General features: G+C 42.1%; 2 protein-coding genes across 12 annotated transcripts in view; one reads left to right on the forward strand and one right to left on the reverse strand.

Annotated features, from left to right (window-relative positions):
* Positions 1-14749, reverse strand: part of LOC307211442 (semaphorin-3D-like) — a 62169-nt gene extending 47420 nt beyond the window's left edge. The window contains exons 1-2 of one of the 8 annotated variants that reach the window (XR_013836458.1): positions 10845-11194; positions 5020-5139 (exon numbers count right to left, since the gene is read on the reverse strand). The gene's annotated coding sequence lies outside the window, so the exon portion shown is untranslated. Of the gene's footprint in view, positions 1-5019; positions 5458-10844; positions 11195-14403 lie in introns of those variants that run through there. The other 7 variants (XM_079968039.1, XM_079968043.1, XM_079968044.1 and 4 more) reach the window with 7 other exon arrangements.
* Positions 14750-14843: 94 nt separating this feature from the next.
* TEX264 (testis expressed 264, ER-phagy receptor) overlaps positions 14844-18063 on the forward strand; it is a 180464-nt gene continuing 177244 nt past the window's right edge. Inside the window, exon 1 of one of the 4 annotated variants that reach the window (XM_079968061.1) lies at positions 14844-14960. The gene's annotated coding sequence lies outside the window, so the exon portion shown is untranslated. Of the gene's footprint in view, positions 14961-15178; positions 15261-17648; positions 17836-18063 lie in introns of those variants that run through there. The other 3 variants (XM_079968064.1, XM_079968063.1, XM_079968062.1) reach the window with 3 other exon arrangements.

An 18063-nucleotide genomic window follows, 5' to 3' on the forward strand; every position in this document is an offset into this window, starting at 1 on the left:
TTCACTGTCTTGGAAGCAGTGCCCCTTTATTTGGTGCAAGTTATCCCTGTCTGACCTTTGCCCTCCCTAGATTGCCTTATTCCTCAGTGCACTTCTCTGCTATCTCTGAAAGATCTCAGAATCTATGGGCAATGTCTCATGTTACCTTTTCTAGACAAGGCTATTAGAGACTTGCCTCCTATGAAGTCACTGGGAGTAAATCCCAGCAGCAAAGTTGGTAAGATCAGGACAGTGGAATTAGGTTGACATCCTTTGGTGTTCTTCAGATCAAAAAAGCCTTTGGTGTTTTGTTCTTCAGATCAAACAAGTCTTTGCGAGAACAGAAGCATTAATGTGAGTTCAACTATGGTGCACAACCTGCTCTGTACTATTGCTTCTCCATGTGATTTCTTTGCTAGCCTGTTTGGTTATCATGAGTCCATCCCTTTGGTCAGAGCTTGGTGGTGTCTCAAGAATTGAATTATTGAAGAGCATAGATCCAGGACCTCTGTGGAATTATGTGGAGACAAAGGGTAATAATAGTACCATGTAAAATGTTGTGCCATGTAATTGTTGGTTAGTGAGCTAGTAGCTGAAGACTTCATCTCACTAGAAGTTTTTTATGGATAATACAAAACACAGAAGATGTGTGTGTCACATTTTCTGTTAGCAACCAGAATCTTGCTGCTCCCTAAACTGGCACAATCAAGTTTTGGTTAAACATACAGTAGGATACTTTGAGCTACAAACAACCCCCTCTCAAGAATTGACCAGCATGGCCTTTATTCCCTGTGGAGAAACAGTAGTGTTTATCCAAAACCAAGGGAACTTCAAGATGCTTGAGAAGAACTAAAAAGGGAACACTGTCTTCACATATAAAATGGCCAGCTCACCACAACTCTTTAGCCCTTAATCACAAGACATTACATATTCAATGATAGTGAATTAAAGGAGTTTACTGAGGTTAAAGTAAATGGGAGAAAGCAATATGGTACAAAACACTGCCCCCCCCCAATGCATTTAGGTGGATGTTGGAGGTACACAGGAACTTCTGGACACGCTCAACTATAAAAGGCGAGGCTCTTCCATCAATCACTAATGCCTGCATAATACTGGAGCTCTTCATACCCTCAGTTTTATCAAACTAAACATTTATGGCTTTGCCCCTGCCTGTCTCCCTTCTAGGTTGGTCCATCAGATCTCTTACTTCCTTGTACATTTCTATTGCCAGGCAGGTGAACCACCTTGAGATTTTCAGATGAAAGGCAGTATACTAAACAAACAAACAAACAAACAAAAACAAAGTAAAACAAAACAAAACAAAACAAAACAAAACAAAACAAAACAAACATGCATAGGATTGTGCTGCCATGGTGTTCTTACATGAGTTTGCTCTCTTCAGCCTTCTTTTGCTGCTCCTCCACTTCTGTTTCAAAGTTCTTAAAAGGTAAAGGGACCCCTGACCATTAGGTCCAGTCGTGACCGACTCTGGGGTTGCGCCGCTCATCTCGCTTTATTGGCCAAGGGAGCCGGCGTACAGCTTCCGGGTCATGTGGCCAGCATGACTAAGCCGCTTCTGGCGAACCAGAGCAGCGCATGGAAACGCTGTTTACCTTCCCGCCGGAGCGGTACCTATTTATCTACTTGCACTTTGATGTGCTTTCAAACTGCTAGGTTGGCAGGAGACTGCTAGGTTGGCAGGAAAAGTTCTTACTGAGGTGTATTTTAGGACTGATTTAGCTAACTTTGGTATATGGTCACTTCTCATTTATCCTCGTTAATTCAGTATTTCAAATACAGGAACTTGGAACAAAAGCAGATTGCTGTGTGGGCTCTCCTCCCTTGAATGGCTCTTTCTGCAATCTTCCATGAGGTTGTATTTATAGGAAGAAGCAGCTCTAAGAATCTAGGAGCCAAGATTGGCAATAAATCTTATTTCCTACTGTAAACTGTCTCCAATATGTCACCAGAAGAATGGAAAGGTTGGTGTCTGGAGAAAGAAAGTAAATGATGAGAGGATCCTATTTTATAGTTATACAATTGTGGCTATACAATATAGAACATCATCAGCCATTGTCTTGTGACCAATTAAGTATTTCCCATGTGGTGGTTACAATCATTAGGATAATTCTGGTCACATGACAAATCAAGCGCTACCGCACTTCTGCAGCTGCTTGGTAATTCAGGAAAGTTTAACAGGAAAACTTGTAGCTTGCTGCATGTACAGTAAAGTGATTACAGAGCAAATAAATCTCCTCTTAACAAAAAAGAAAAGACTGTAGCAAAATATTAATTTCCCCCATCTCTCTCCCCATAAAGAAAGTGGAATTTTGGAAAAGGTTAGCATTTCCTAAAGGCTCCTGCCAACCTTAAAGCAAATGTGCTTTTATTTCCTCTTAGCTTGCTTTTGAGAACAATTTTTCAGATGAGTATAGAGAAGTATGCACACCTTGAGGGAACTGGTAAATTAGAATTATCCTTTAAAATGTGCAGGAGATAGCATCTAATGAAGAGAGAGAAACATATTTCAGATTGTTCTGTATGGTGCTCAAGGATTTTTGGAACACCTGATTTTTGCTTGACCAGTTTTCATGGAAACATCATTCATGGAATCATAGAACTGTCAAGTTGGAAAGGACCACAAAGGTCATCTAGTCAAACCTCTACAATGCAGGAATCTTTATGTGCAACGTTGGGCTCGAACCCACAACCCTGAGATGAAGAGTTGATTGTGAGAGGCAGTAGAACAGGCAAATCTATTGGGTTTATATTTCTTTATCTGGAACATTTTTCAGGTGGTGATGATGGGATTCCCAGGTGGGTGTCTTTATTTTCCTTTAGGAATTAAGATTGCTGTTCTAAAACATAGCCCCAACCCAAAAATTATATGGTGCAGCAGTGGGCTGCAAACATGCTGTTATGTGCAAGGGTCTGCTTTCATACATTAGTAAACAGGTGGTCAGAACACTTCTTATTACTGAAGGGACTGGAATGAGTCCCCCACCTCTCCAAAAAAGCAATCAGCACAGATAAAGCTGACAGACATGACTACCAGCTTGGTTCAAAGCTATATGTACCTAGTCCAAATCTAGCAATGCAGCCTTATGTGCCATGTGTTGGATTCAGCAAATGGGTCAACAAGTGCAGAATCTTTATCTTTATCTTTATTTAATTTCTATCCTGCTTTTTCTCTAAGGAGCCCTGGCAAGCTGAAAAACTTATGCTGATGGAACAATGGAAACCTTAGTAATATAGGCACCCTTGCCATAGGATACAGTACTTCTGTTACTGAGATGAATTACCAGCTCTCTTGACAGTTTCTTTAGCACTGTGGTTAAGTTATTATCCCATATGAAGGCAGCAACCTCTTGTGTGCTGGTGGAAACATATAAGTCAATCTCATTCAGACAGTTTAGTAGTCTGGTAAAGACAGATAAAATGCGACAGAATACAAAGACTGGTTTTCTTGATGTCAAATGGAGCAGCCTGTGGCTGACAGGATAACTGAAGAGATACACCCCCCCCCCCCAGCAAATACATAGCCTGGAAAATCACTTTAGAGTTACTGATGAAACTTGGATCAGTATAACCATAGGGACTCCTTACCCTATATATATATATACAAAGTCTTAACCTTATCATTAAATGCACTGACCCTAAAGAAAGGCATTAGTGGAGACAGCAATAAAAAGAGGCTTAGCCAGGAGTTTTCCATTATAATATGTGACAAACTGATGGAAAATTAATTTTTATTTTGGCTCCTTTTATTAGAATATCTTGGGATAAGAATAATTGAATTGCAGAGCCCTTGAGAAAGCTGGAAAGGTGAGCATGGCTTCTTAATTGTTATATTTTACACTTCTTCCAAAGAAGCTAACAGCATTGCAGCTTCACAACTACCTTGTTAGAAAGATAAGAACTTGTCCACCATCTCCCAGTGAGATTCATACGTGACAGCTGATTTACATTTGCCCCAGGTAATCAGTGAGTATTTATAGTGCTAACCTGAAGAATTCATACATGTCCCCACTCAGGGACAGAACTGGGGAACCATAATTGGCTCTCAGTTCCTTGGCACATGTCCTTGACTGTTTTGGAGAAACATATCTCCCCTTCATTCTTTACAGTCAGTGCTTGACACTACAAATACTAGTTCACATATGAAAGTATCCTGACTGCATGAACTATGAATCAGCCCTTAGCAGAAATCTGAACCTGGGTTTATCTCATCCCAAACCAAGTCTAACCTTTGTACCACACTGGCACTCCTAGGGCTTGTAGCTTTAGAAATGTTCTTTCTGTGTTTTGAGTCTTTCCCATTCTGCATAATCTCTTAGGAGCTGCAGTTCACCAGGTGGTAACCACTGTAGCTTTCCCCCTCTTTTGCAGAGAAGGAAAAGGACTTGGGGATCATAGTACAGCATTTAAAAAATATGGGAAACTGAAAAAGGTTGACAATTTGTGATAGTGTGCCTACAATCATAAACATACTTCTATAATTGTATAATGAGTTTAATTTCAGAATAAACATGGATAAGATTGCATTTAGGTTGCAATCCTAAATATACTTACTAGAAAGCAAGTCCCATTAAACACAATAGGATTTCCTACTGAACACACTTGCAAAGTTTAGGGCTGCTAATTTTATGTATATTTACTCAGAAGAAGATGCACATGGGATTAGAATCTGAAATTCAGTCATAGAACTTGCTTTCTCTATACCTTCAAAACCTTTTCACAAAGTTTGCTCTCTACTTCCTACTGCTTGCCAAGATGTTTCTGCCATGAAATATAAACAGTGTAGCTATTTCAACTTGACAAGTGATGGAAGATTACACATTACATGCAAATTCAAGATTGGTTGGTTATATATCCAACCAATGCCATCAATTTTGACAAAAGTATTACTGTTTCATGAAACAATAAATGAGAAAATACAGAACAATCTAATGAAAAAATACAGAACTCTCCAAGCGCTATTTACAAAATAGTGTGTGTACACACACACACACACACTTTAAAAAACATTGTACTACTCACCTGTCCAAAGCTTTCCTAGTTGAATGCATTCCAGTAAGAGCCAGCTGCGCTGACTTCCACACTACAATCCTGTCTGAAATTCAACAGGGTCTACTGCATAAGAGGACAGCACACAAGCACCTGAAAATTACAGAGAGACTCCAAAGTAGGGGTGGAGTGTACATGCCATGAGGTCATTTAAAGACAGCCTCTATTCATAAAAATAAGAAGCTGTTAGTTAGCAAGCCATCTGCTCTTCCTCATTCCCAGCCTCTACTCAGTTCTTTGGAATCTACAAAAATGCATTGAAATCTGACGACACCTTGTGGTGAATTGGTTTTCTAACTAGGTTCTAAATTCAAATTCTGTTCCTGGAACTTTCATGAAACTGCAACCTGGCCATTGCTCATGGTGTTGGTTTTGTTTAGTCGTTTAGTCGTGTCTAACTCTTTATGATCCCATGAACCAGAGCACGCCAGGCACTCCTGTCTCGTGGTAGTCAATTTAACAAACAAACAAACAAACAAACAAACAAACAAACAATTATGAATAAACCAAATGCAACATGCTTTCACACCCACCCCCCATTATGTTAGTACTGTACAATTATCCAAAGTCTGAATCAAGATTTAACATCCCTGGTATTTTTTAATTGAACTGATGGGAAATTGAAGAGCTGAATTATGCACTTATGAAAGCTGAATACAGAAGGCAATTGATTTCCAGACTTACTTTTTCATTGTTTAATAGTGGATAACCTAGCTATGATTTGAAAGTGGCATGTAGTTCCTGGAAAAGGCTCTCCTATCCCCTACTTTCATTTTAACTACTTGTGGTTAGATGCAGACTGGTTGGATGCAGAGGAATGATGAGAAAAACCAGCTGGGGAACCACCAAGCAGCATTCAAAACTCCCATTGTTCTAGGTGCATTTTGTGACAGAGAATTTCATTAATGCAAGCAGTTTATGAGCTCTGGGAGTACTGCGCCTAAGATTTCAGATTAAAACTGCCACTGCTGGAACAAAAACAGGACCTTTTTCTGCCCACTTCCAGCCACTCTCTGAGGACTGGAGACGGGACCTTCATAAGAATATTAGGGGGGTAGGCAGGGAAAGTATGGCTTTGTTATTTGCAGTCTTCAGATGAGGACTAGACCATGTGAAAAATGAAAATAATAATAATAATAATAATAATAATAATAATAATAATAATAATAATAATAATTTATTTGTACCCCGCCCATCTGGCTGGGTTTCCCCAGCCACTCTGGGCGCTTCCAACAAAGATGAAAAATACACTAAAATGTCACATATTAAAAACTTCCCTGAACAGGGCTGCCTTCAGATGTCTTCTGAATGTCAGGTAGTTGTTTATCGCTTTGACATCTGATGGGAGGGCGTTCCACAGGGCGGGTGCCACTACCGAGAAGGCCCTCTGCCTGGTTCCCTGTAACTTAGCCTCTCACAGTGAGGGAACCGCCAGAAGGCCCTCGGAGCTGGACCTCAGTGTCCGGGCAGAAAGATGGGGGGGGGGGAGACGCTCCTTCAGATATACTGGACCGAGGCCTTTTAGGGCTTTAAAGGTCAGCACCAGCACTTTGAATTGTGCTCGGAAACTGGGAGCCAATGTAGGTCTTTCAAGACCGGTGTTATATGGTCTCGGCGGCCGCTCCCAGTCACCAGTCTAGCTGCCACGTTCTGGATTAGTTGTAGTTTCCGGGTCACCTTCAAAGGTAGCCCCACGTAGAGCGCATTGCAGTAGTCCAAGCGGGAGATAACCAGAGCATGCACCACTCTGGCGAGACAGTCTGCAGGCAGATAGGGTCTCAGCCTACGTACCAGATGGAGCTGGTAAACAGCTGCCCTGGATACAGATTTGACCTGTGCCTCCATGGACAGCTGTGAGTCCAAAATGACTCCCAGGCTGCACACCTGGTCCTTCAGGGGCACAGTTACACCATTCAGGACCAGGGAATCCTCCACACCTGCCCGCCTCCTGGCCCCCAAAAACAGTACTTCTGTCTTGTCAGGATTCAACCTCAATCTGTTAGCCGCCATCCATCCTCCAACCGCCTCCAGACACTCACACAGGACCTTCACCACCTTCACTGGTTCTGATTTAAAACACCCAGCCCAAACCTCCTCAGTGGCTGCATGTAAATGTTGAAAAGCATGGGGGAGAGGACAGAACCATGAGGCACTCCACAAGTGAGAGCCTAGGGGTCTGAACACTCACCCCCCACCACCACTTTCTGAACACGGCCCAGGAGGAAGGAGAGGAACCACTGTATGAGATTTTAGCTGCAGTTCATTCATTTTCAGCTTTGTATTGTTATAAAAAAAAGTGTACCTAGACATTCCACTGCAGCGCCCATAATCTAGGTTTAAGGTGCCATTTAGTTCCTAGCTTTCCTATCTCAGTTTCTAACACTGCCACCAAGGGAAGAAGGCTTAGAGCCCAGGGTGATAAAGTGGTCACCGTGAGAAGAGGGAGAAGACTGGGAAGAGGAGGTGTCAGAAGCTGAGGAGGTAACAGAGCTTAGTGAGCTGGGAGAGTGGCAGTCTGTGGTGGAGAGAAGTCCAGAATCAGAGGCAGAAGCTGAAGAAGGACAATGGGAGGAGGCAGGTCAAGAAGCAGAGATGAGTCAGGCTGATGAAGAGTCATGGGAGTCTCCTCCTCCTGCTGTGACAAGCCTCCTCATCCTTTTTTGTGCCAGAACCAGAAGAGGCATAAAAAGAGAAGAGATTAGCCATGTGCAGACACTGCCTCCAACTACTTGGGGGAAAAACCCTGGAGAGAAGGCAGCTATGGGACTTAGGCAGCTATGGGAAGGTGGGGACTGCTTCATGAGGGAAGACCTGCTGGAGATGATTTATTGAACTCATTAGACCTTACACTCCTGTGCAGATCATGTGTTTGCTAATTAAGAGTCCAACTTGCACAGTGTGGTTTACTGCTGGCTCACTCCTGACAACTAGGATCTTCTATCAGTGCCTTGGCACTGGATAAACAGTATTATATGTTGGTATGTATGCACTGTAAGTAAACTGAAAAAAATATTATTATAACCAAAAAACATGCCTTTGCTTGACATGACCACTTTGCTGAACTGTCTCAATTTGACCATATTTCTGTCGAGTTCCAATTAAGCTCCTCTAAATTCAAGGAATTTATTCCTAAATGATTGTGGAAAGGATTTCAGTCTATTTTGTAAAGCACCTTTATAAGCATTTTCCAAGGCCCTCATATGTGATAATTACAGAACATATTATATATGGGAGGAAAATGTTTCCAAAGCAAAACTGGTGATACAAATATAGAAGCATTTGAAAATGATATTATCCTCATTTTGTCATTTGATTGTCACTCTGGTGGTTTATCATGGCCTCAAACATCTATGCGTTTTCTTTATTATTTCTTCTGCTATATCCATGCACAAAGTATTACAGTATCAATATTGTTTTTCTAGTTGTAATGGACAGCTTCAGCCACAAGGGGTCAGAGTGTTCCTATATTTGAGTAGTTTTCAAGATACATGGGATTCTTTTCTATGATCACCATGCTTTTATTGGTACCTGCCCAACTGCATCTGGCATAGAAATACATCAGGCTACGGATGAGGAACAAAGCTCTCCATCCCTCATCTGCCAAACTCAAGACAGTTTGAAAACTTCAGCTGGTATAGAATTCAGTTGCTAGGTTGTTCACTGGGGCAATGCCATACTCTCCAATATTTCTTCAGTGAAAATAGGTACTTCCTAAGGAAAAGTGGGACATTCTGAGCTCAAATCAGAAACTGGGATGGCTTATCTAAATCAGGGATGTCCCTGGAAAACAGGGAAACTTGGAGGGTTTGCCATCATCTAAGCCCCTCCCCCCCTTTTTTTGCAAGAGGTCCAGAGGGCAGCAGCACAAAAATGGGTCTTTTCTGCAGTGGCTCCCTGCTTGTTAATGCTCTCCCCAGGCAGTCTCGCCTGCCTTTACTACATATATCTAGGCACCAGCAAAAACATTTCTCTTCTCTCAGGCCTTTTGCTAATTGAACAATCTATGGCCTTTTAAACTGAGTGGGGGTTATTGTTTTTATTTTTTATTATAGTATGTATTTTTGTGTTTTTATATTGTAAATGCCCAGTGACCTTCGGATGAAGGGTGGTACAGAAATTTTAACAAAAATAACAAAATTGCATCATTTTTGCTCAAAAGCAATAAAAATACTGCAACAGGAACCAGTAATGCCTATATCAAGTAATGATATGTCAGTTTTAACTAGTTTTTAAAGGGTTAGAGAGGATCTGTCAAGTGAATCTCCTAAAAAATGAAATTCCAAAAGCAGGCTGATACAACCTAGAATGTCCCTAGATTTCACCGCCAGTGTTTAGGCAGCTGGATACAAGAAAGTCTTCTTGGCAGATCATAAATCAAAGAAGGAAATAAAACGACAAGGTGTTCCATGAGATACCATGGACCCAAATGATTTAGAGCTTTAAAGATTAAATATAGTCTTTTGAATTGTGCAGCAAAACAGTGTTGTTGAACCAAGTGCTTGGGGCTTGGGAGAATGATGCTGAATAGTAGTGTAGGTACTGAGATGATAATAGGGAAGCGTGGATAGTACTCTAACTATTGTGACTACTGCTGAGAGGACACAAAAAAATGGTGAAACCTGTCAATGTTGCAGAAAGGAAGTTGGGGATTAGCAGATTCTAACAGCAATGACCTGTGTACTGAGCCCAATACTGTCCAGATGAAGAAGAAACAATGCATGCACATGATAAACCAGATACATGCATATTACAGAAAACATGGCATGTAAACAATGAACAGGCAGGAAGTTCAAATGACAAATGAGTTGGGGGTTGAAGTTTTTAGTACTGTACTTTTCACTTTGTGTCCTATTACAAAATAATTTAAATGACAATGGTTTGAAAGGTGAACTAATGGGTGAACAGGAAAAGTGTTCAGTGATTTTCATTACACCATATGTGGACTACTTTTTTCAGTGGATTTAGATAGCTAAAGCCCTACTCATCTTGCAGGGGTTGGTTTTCAAGATGAATAGGGCTTTAGCTATCTAAATCTACTGAAAAAAGTAAACCAATCCCTATATATGGCATTTATTGACCTGACTAAGGCCTTTGACACTGTAAATCATAATGCCCTGTGGACTGTCCTTCTGAAAATTGGCTGCCCAGATAAATTTATTAACATCCTTCGGCTCCTCCATGATAATATGACAGCAACAATCGCAGATAACAATGGCTCTCACAGCGAACTGCTCATAGTGGGATCAGGTGTCAAACAGGGATGTGCTATCGCCCCAACTCTATTTATTATTTTCATTGACATGATCATACACATTGCCGAAGGGAAACTCCCCACCGGGGTAGAAATCATATATCAAACAGATGGAAAGCTCTTTAACTTGAATAGGCTGAAAACAAAGAGTAAGGTTACCATAACTTTCGTCATAGAGCTTCAATATGCTGATGACAACGTTGTGTCCAGTGACCTCCAAACCATCCTAAAAAGCTTTGCAGCTTATGAAAAGCTTGACCAATTGCTCAACATCCCAAAAAACAAAGTGCTGCACCAACAAGCACAAAACAAGCCCTCTGCAGTGCCACAGATCCAACTTAATGGTGCAACACTGGAAAATGTCAATCATTTTTCCTACCTGGGCAGTTAGCTTTACACAAGAGCCAATAGTGATACTGAAATAAAAGCATCGCCTGAGCTCTGAGTGCAGCTTTCTCCCGATTGAAGTGCAGAGTATTTGAGGACTGAGACATTCACAGGGAAACCAAAATTCTTGTTTACAAAACTATTGTACTACCAAACTTACTATATACTTGTGAAACATGGACCACTTATAAACACAATCTCCAACTCCTCAAAAAGATTCCATCAACAGTGTCTCCAAAAAATTTTACATATCACCTAGGAAGACAAGCAAACTAATGTCAGTGTAATGGAAGAAGCAAAGATCAGTGTCAAAGCAATGATTCTTCAACATCAACTTCATTGGACTGGTCATGTTGTTCGGATGCCTGATTATCGTCTTCCAAAGTAACTACTCTATTCCAAACTTTAAAATGGAAAATGTAATGTTGGTGGTCAACAAAAGAGGTTTAAAGACTCTCTCAAGGCAAATCTAAAAAAAAGTAGTATAAACATTGACAATTGGGAAACACTGGCCTGTGAGCACTCCAATTGGAGAACAGCCTTTACCAAAGGTATCGTGGACTTTGAAGACACTCAAACTCAGGGCGCAAGGGAGAAACAAGCTAAGAGGAAAGCATGGAAACCTATGTCCCCACTGTGGAAGGACATGTGGATCCAGAATTGGCCTCCACAGTCTCTTTCGGACTCACTGTTAAGACTGTGTTCATTGAAGACAATCTTACTCGGCTACAAGTGATCGCCAATGAAGACGACTCATCTTGCACTAAATGTTCTTCTCTGCAGAATTTTATCTCTGGACCAAGTGGTTTTTTGTGTGTGCAGTTTGTATGAATGTAAAGTCATAAACCTAAAACCATTTTTTGCATCCTGACAGTTTACATTACACACTTTAAAAATATTTCCTGGCAGAAGGAAATTTTAGGGGGATTTTTGGCCCAAAGGCAATTCACCTATTCACTACCTAAATCCAATGATAAACAATAGTTCCCTGACAGTGAAACAAAATTATACATGAATCGGTGTCACCTGATAGTCTAATATAGATTAGTCAAGATAATAATCTCCTCTGGGCATTAATTAGTCCAGATCCAGAGATGCTGGATTCTGCTGAAACAGTTGCTGAGGCTAAGCATGAGCAAAATAACACTTCACTAGCAAGACAACTTCCATAATTTTGAATCGTTGTAAGCTGCCCTGGGGCATGCTAGGGAAGAGTGCATGATAAATTTAATCATAATCATAATCAAAACATCTTGAAGCAGCAATCTTACACTAATTCCAATCTATCATTAGTAGTGTAATATCCCGTCGCCATGTAATTTGCAGTCATATGAAGAATCATGATTGATAAGCGCTCATGTTATGCAGGAGGAAGATCTACTATAATAACGATTGTTTGTAAAAAGAAAATATTAAAAAAGTAGGGCAATGTAGTGGAAGATGTCAGTGTAGGATCCTGAAGCCTAGAGTTTGCTGCCAATTAGAGTCAACATATTTTATTTTATTCCATTTGGAAGGGGAAAACAGGTTTCCAGGTAATGGAATGGTCAGTATCTTTAATGCAGCAATAAATAAATAAATGCTAACATGTAGTTTTCCTCTCTCTAGAATGGAGTAGTTCACCTTAGAAGTTCCTGAAGTATAGTGACTGTTTATTACCAATTGACAAAAGTAGAGAATTAGGCTGATTCTCCAGTTATGGCCACTCCTTGATCAGGACAACCTGTTGCTTGTGCTCTGGTGACCTCCCATCTGGATTACTGTAATGTGCTGTATGTGGGGCTGCCCTTGAACATGGTCCAGAGGCTGCAGCTAGTGCAGAATGCAGCTACTAAACTGGCAAGTGGGGCCGTTTGATTGGACTACATGCAATTGGTCCTGAAAATGCTGCATTGGCTGCCAATGAACTACTGGGCTCAATTCAAGGTGTTAGTACTAGCATGTGAAGTCCTAAATGGCTTGGGACCCAAAAGAGCTCCTTCATAATATCAACCATCTCAGACACTGCAGTCAGCAGGTGAGGGTTTGTTGGCCATGCTTAGTTGCACTGACCCATGAAAGGACATTTTCAGTGACACTTCCCCATTTGTGAATGCCCTCCCTTAGTGAGGGTCTGTCTCATTACTGACTTTGAGGAGGAATTTAAAAACATTCCTATTTACCCAAACCTTTGGTGGCTGGAAGATACTGTTTCTGGCAACTTTGAAATCACTGGTTGAGACAATGTTTTTAACTGTCTTTATAGTTTTTAAAACTGTTTTTAGAATGCTTTATTTTATTCTTAAATTATTGATATGTCTGCCACCCTGGTCGTCTCCAGGAGGAAGGTCAGGATATAAACTGGATAAACAAATAAGAAGAGCAGTGCTTGATCAGAACGAAGTTCTACCTAGTCTAGCATCCTTTTCCCCCCAAAGAGGTTAACTATGTGCCCAGAAAACACCATCAGGATTTGAGGCCAACAGCTGTCAATGTGCTGCTGTCACCCAGCAACTGATATTCTGTGACATGCTTCCTCTGAACATTTAGCTATCATGATATACCTACTCTTTTTGAATTTTTAAATTCCCCTTTCAAGTAATATATTTTTGTGCTTGAAACAGAGAGGGATTATGTCCTATACAGGAATATCCTGGATTGTTGTGATTTCTCTCTGCTAGTAAGGCAGTTACAAGTGAAACTCAAGGTTTAGTTTCTAGGTATATATAACTCAGTGGTAGACCCACATTCTTTATCCAGAAATCCTAGGTTCATTCTTTGGCGTTTCTAGTTAAAAGGAATTCAGATAGTAGGATTAGGGAAAATGTGTACATGAGGCCTTGAGAGAGCCATGTCTGGTCAGAGTAGATAGTGCTGGATTAGAGGATCCAAATAGCTCATGTTTCATAGTTACTAATTTGCCTAGGAGAGCCAGATCATTTGAGATTAATTATTCTGTTTAGAAGCACAAGTGCCTCCCCACAAAAAAACTTGTCACCTCTCTATTGGGAACCCACAGTGCTTCTCTGGGATCTATCACCCAAGACAATTCTTTCCACTAAGATGTGTTCCTCAGTACTTAATATTCATTTCTAATGATCATTGGGCTTTGTCAAGGTCACGAGCTAGGTATTTTCCAAGTGAATTAAGAAACTGACTGTATGGCTGTATTGTTTTTTGAAACATAAAATCATTCAATAAAAATTATTTTTTTAAAAAAATAGAAACTGACACTGATCCAAAGTTGTGGATCAGGGCAAGTTGTAAGCGAACTCTCCAACTGGATAGGCTATTTTAGCTTAGGCAAGCAATTCAGTTTTAAATTTGCAAATATGTAAGCACACAAATTAGCAATTGCCTAGGGCTGACACAGTGTCTAGACTGCCTGGGCACGAGAACCAACCCTGAATGTACTTGTTCTCTTCTCCCCAGACTAGTTTGCTATCTGCTAGGTTCAATCTTCTGCTATAAGGCCCTAAACCTTCTTTTCCTGGCAAAGTTCCTGAAGAGCCTCATGGCAAGCAGAAATCCTACAGGTGCAGCAGCACTGTTCAACAGGGTGGCAGGGATGGGTAAAGCTGAACCTGCTGAATTGCTGCTTGTTAAGCCAAGGACTCCGCTCAAAACTTAATGGTAGCTACTGTATTCTGAATTGGATTGAGGATGTGTGTTGCGACTCCAGAGGCTTAAAGCTGCCTTTTCCTTAGTCAGGGCTCCCCTACTCTTTTTTTAACAGCTACCTGAGAGAAGGATATATTAGCCAACGAAGCTTTTCCTTGCGCAGAACTGAAGAGACGTGGGAAGGCGACACCTGCTGAATTTCCTACTGTCTGAGGCGGTTGAAAGGTAAAGGGCGACTGTGAGGTAAAAAAATAAAAATAAAAGTGGCAACTTGACGGCGGCCCATTTCCCCTCACGTACAGCCGAGGTGCTCGGTGACGGTGAGGCGGCTGCTATAAAACAACCTCCTTTAATAAAAACAGGCGGAGGAAGCGCTCTCTCAGCGACTTGGCCACCCTGAACCGCCGCCGCCACTTCCTCGGCGGCTGCTTCCCTTTCCCGCCCTGTGGCGCTGAGGCCACTTGCCCTCATACTGGCGGCAGCGGCTTCCCGCCGACGTCGAGCTCCACCCCATCCCGCGGGGCTGAGCCCGGCGCGGCGCGCTCCCGGATTGGAGCGAGGACGCGCCTCCCAACCGCCGAGCCAGGCGCGCCCCCGAGGTTTAGCCTCAGCCCGTGACTGAGGCGGGAGCTGCCAGTTGAGTCCCCAGCGCCGGCTCTGCTCTTCCTGCTGCTGTGTGAGTTGGGGGGCGGGCGGGAAACAGAGAGAGCCTCGCAGGGCGGAGGTGGTGTTTGGAACTGAGGAGATCCCGGTCACTGGATCCCGCGCTCTGGGGGGGGGGGGGGCGGGGAGGCGTAAGAAAGGAGGGGGCCGAAAACCGGAGGAGATCCCAAAGGAATCTGTTTCCTGTGGCATAGACGGCAGTGGATTGCTGCTGCTGGGGGGAGGCGGAGCGGGGGAAGGAGGATTCTCGAGAGTGGATCCCTACGATGTTAGCTGACGCCCCTTGGAAGATCCTGAGGAAGAGTGGGGGGCGGTGAGAGGGGAAACCTTTGAAGGAGGAGTGGAAGGGGCTGATCCTTGGCACAGAAGGTTTTTTTTGGGGGGGAAGGCTGCCAGTCAGTGGATTGATGAGGAAGATGGATGTGGAGAGCGGGGCAAGTGACACCATGGAAGATAGGAGGACATTGGAACAGCGTGTGTCTTAGTGGAGGAGATTGTCTTGCGTGGATCCCAGTGGAGGAGAGAGTGCGCTCCCTATCGAACCCTATGACTAACACCTGCTACACATATACAAACAAACACATGCCAGCTTCTGTTTCTGAACGGGAAAAGTAATCTGGGAAGGTGGGGGGTGGGGAGTGGGGAGATGCAAAACCGGCTAGAATATATTTGTAGTGGAAGCAACCAACACTCCATGTGGATGTGGCGCTAGCTGGGTATGGTGGATTGCAATGGAAACGGAAATAGTTTGGATCCCAATAATAAGAGATCTTGGGAAGCACACCTGGACCAGTGGAGGCTTCGCATGCTTCATTTGGTCCAGTAAATATTAGTAATATGCCTTGTTCTCAAGGGAGTAGATCATACTGTAGGACGAGGGTTTTCTTTAGCAAGCAAAAAGCACCAGCCCAAACAATCCTTTAATTTCTGTTTAAAGTGGAATCTAGGGAAGAAATAAACAACATGCAAATGAGGCTCTCAGGTTTGCCCATTTTTTCTTCTCCCACTAACTGGTTTGAAACTCAATTCCTTGATGGTTAAAAGCATAGAAGAATAATGCAAAGTAACTGTAACAAGTACAACTTCAATACAGTTTAAGTGGTAACCTTCAGTGCCTCTGCATCCCAGGTACAGCTTTTGGTGCTAAGTTTTTGCTTGTTGCACAGCTAAGGCACAAGAAACCCCCCCCCCCAACTGAAAGAGAGACGGCAAACCTAGCAAATCTTGGGGGGGGGGGGAAATTAACATCCTTGCCTCACTGCCACCCTAGCATTTTCATTAATTAATTCATATTTTATTTGTTTGCATACTTGGAAGTATGCATAGGATTGCAGCCATGTGTCCCAATCTTTAGCATGTTTACTTGGAAGTAAATCCCTCTGAATTTAATCAAGATTTGCTCTCCATCATTAATACAACTGATTTTTCTTCTCTCAGCATTTTAAAACTAAATATATTTTTCAGCTTCTTGCATCATATTCTGGACCTTTTATTTGGAAGGATGTGGGCTCAAAGTTTTTCTTTACAGTCTGAGTGTTTCACCTGGCTATAAGACAACGATGGGAGCCTCCATTGATATTATTTATTTATTTATTTATTATTTATAGCCCGCCCATCTGGCTCGGTTTCCCCAGCCACTCTGGGCGGCTTCCAACAAAGATTAAAAATACATTAAAACATCAGTCATTAAAAACTTTCCTAAACAGGGCTGCCTTCGGATGTTTTCTAAATGTCATATAGTTGTTTATCTCTTTGACATCTGATGGGAGGGCATTCCACAGGGCGGGTGCCACTACTGAGCAGGCCCTCTGCCTGGTTCCCTGTAACCTCACTTCTCGCAGTGAGGGCAACTGCCAGAAGGCCCTTGGCACTGGATCTCAGTGTCTGGGCAGAAGGATGGGGGTGGAGACGCTCTTTCAGGTATACTGTGCCAAGGCCGTTTAGAGCTTTAAAGGTCAGCACCAACACTTTGAATTGTGCTCGGAAATGTACTCCCATCCTCACTGATTGGGCAGTTGAGGGGGATTGATACTTGGGAAGAGGCTGGAAATCTTTAGCTGATGTTGTTTGTTTAGTCGTTTAGTCATGTCCGACTCTTCGTGACCCCATGGACCAGAGCACGCCAGGCACTCCTGTCTTCTTAGCTGATGTAACATGATTTAAATGCTGTTCCAGCTCCCCTCTTATCCAGTAGTTTAGGGCCTTGGGAAGGTGCATTGGCTTTCACAGATCACATTTGAATGGAAAATCCCTGTTTATGCTCGCTAGGAAAACCGGGTGGACAAGTGCTAATAACCTGGTTTATAACCAGTACTGCTGTTTTGATTACATTGAGGACTAGTCCCAAAGGTTCATTTGACTGTGGTTGTTTAGTCTTTATTTGCAGTTGTAGCAGTCTGTTTCTGTCTTGGCAATTAGCAATATGGATGTCACAAATGGAGGATTATGGTTCATCTAGGTGGAGTTTGAGTTTTCCATGCAAGACTCTGGTAAAAATATTTGGGCTCTTGATCATGCTGCCCCATAGCACAATGATGACACATAGACATACATGCTTCTAAATAAATCCTGTTCCAAATGTTTTGCTTAAACCATTCCTAGTTCTTTAAGGAATTGTTGTAAAAGTGCATGCTGGCTTTATGAGCGTGCACGAGCACTGTGATCTCATCAAGCTGGTACACATGAACCAGGAAGTAGAATACAGCTGAAATAAACAGGATCAGCTGGGAGAAACCAAACAGCTCTATGAGAAGAGGGATGAATGTAATTGTGTAGCAGGTTTATTTTCCAGTAGCTAACAATAGCAACTGAACTTAAATACTTGGTGGTATTTTCTGCTTTTCATACAACGCTGAATTCAGGAGCCTTGATTATATCAGTTCTCTAGAGTAAGTTTTCTCTCTCCCTCTTGTTTGTGTAGAATGTGTTGTATCTAGGGAATATATTATCAGTGTCTCAGGTTTTTCTAGGGAATATATAATCAGTGTCTTAGGTTTTTCACCCTGAATTAGAAATAAAAGCATGAAGGGTTAAAATCCATTTATGTGGGTTTAAACTGAAATGAACTGGATGCTGTTATCACCATTAAAAGGGAATGCAGAACCTATTCCTAGTTA

The sequence above is a fragment of the Podarcis cretensis genome (genome assembly GCF_951804945.1).
Source record: "Podarcis cretensis genome assembly, chromosome: 2".
NCBI lineage: Eukaryota > Metazoa > Chordata > Lepidosauria > Squamata > Lacertidae > Podarcis > Podarcis cretensis.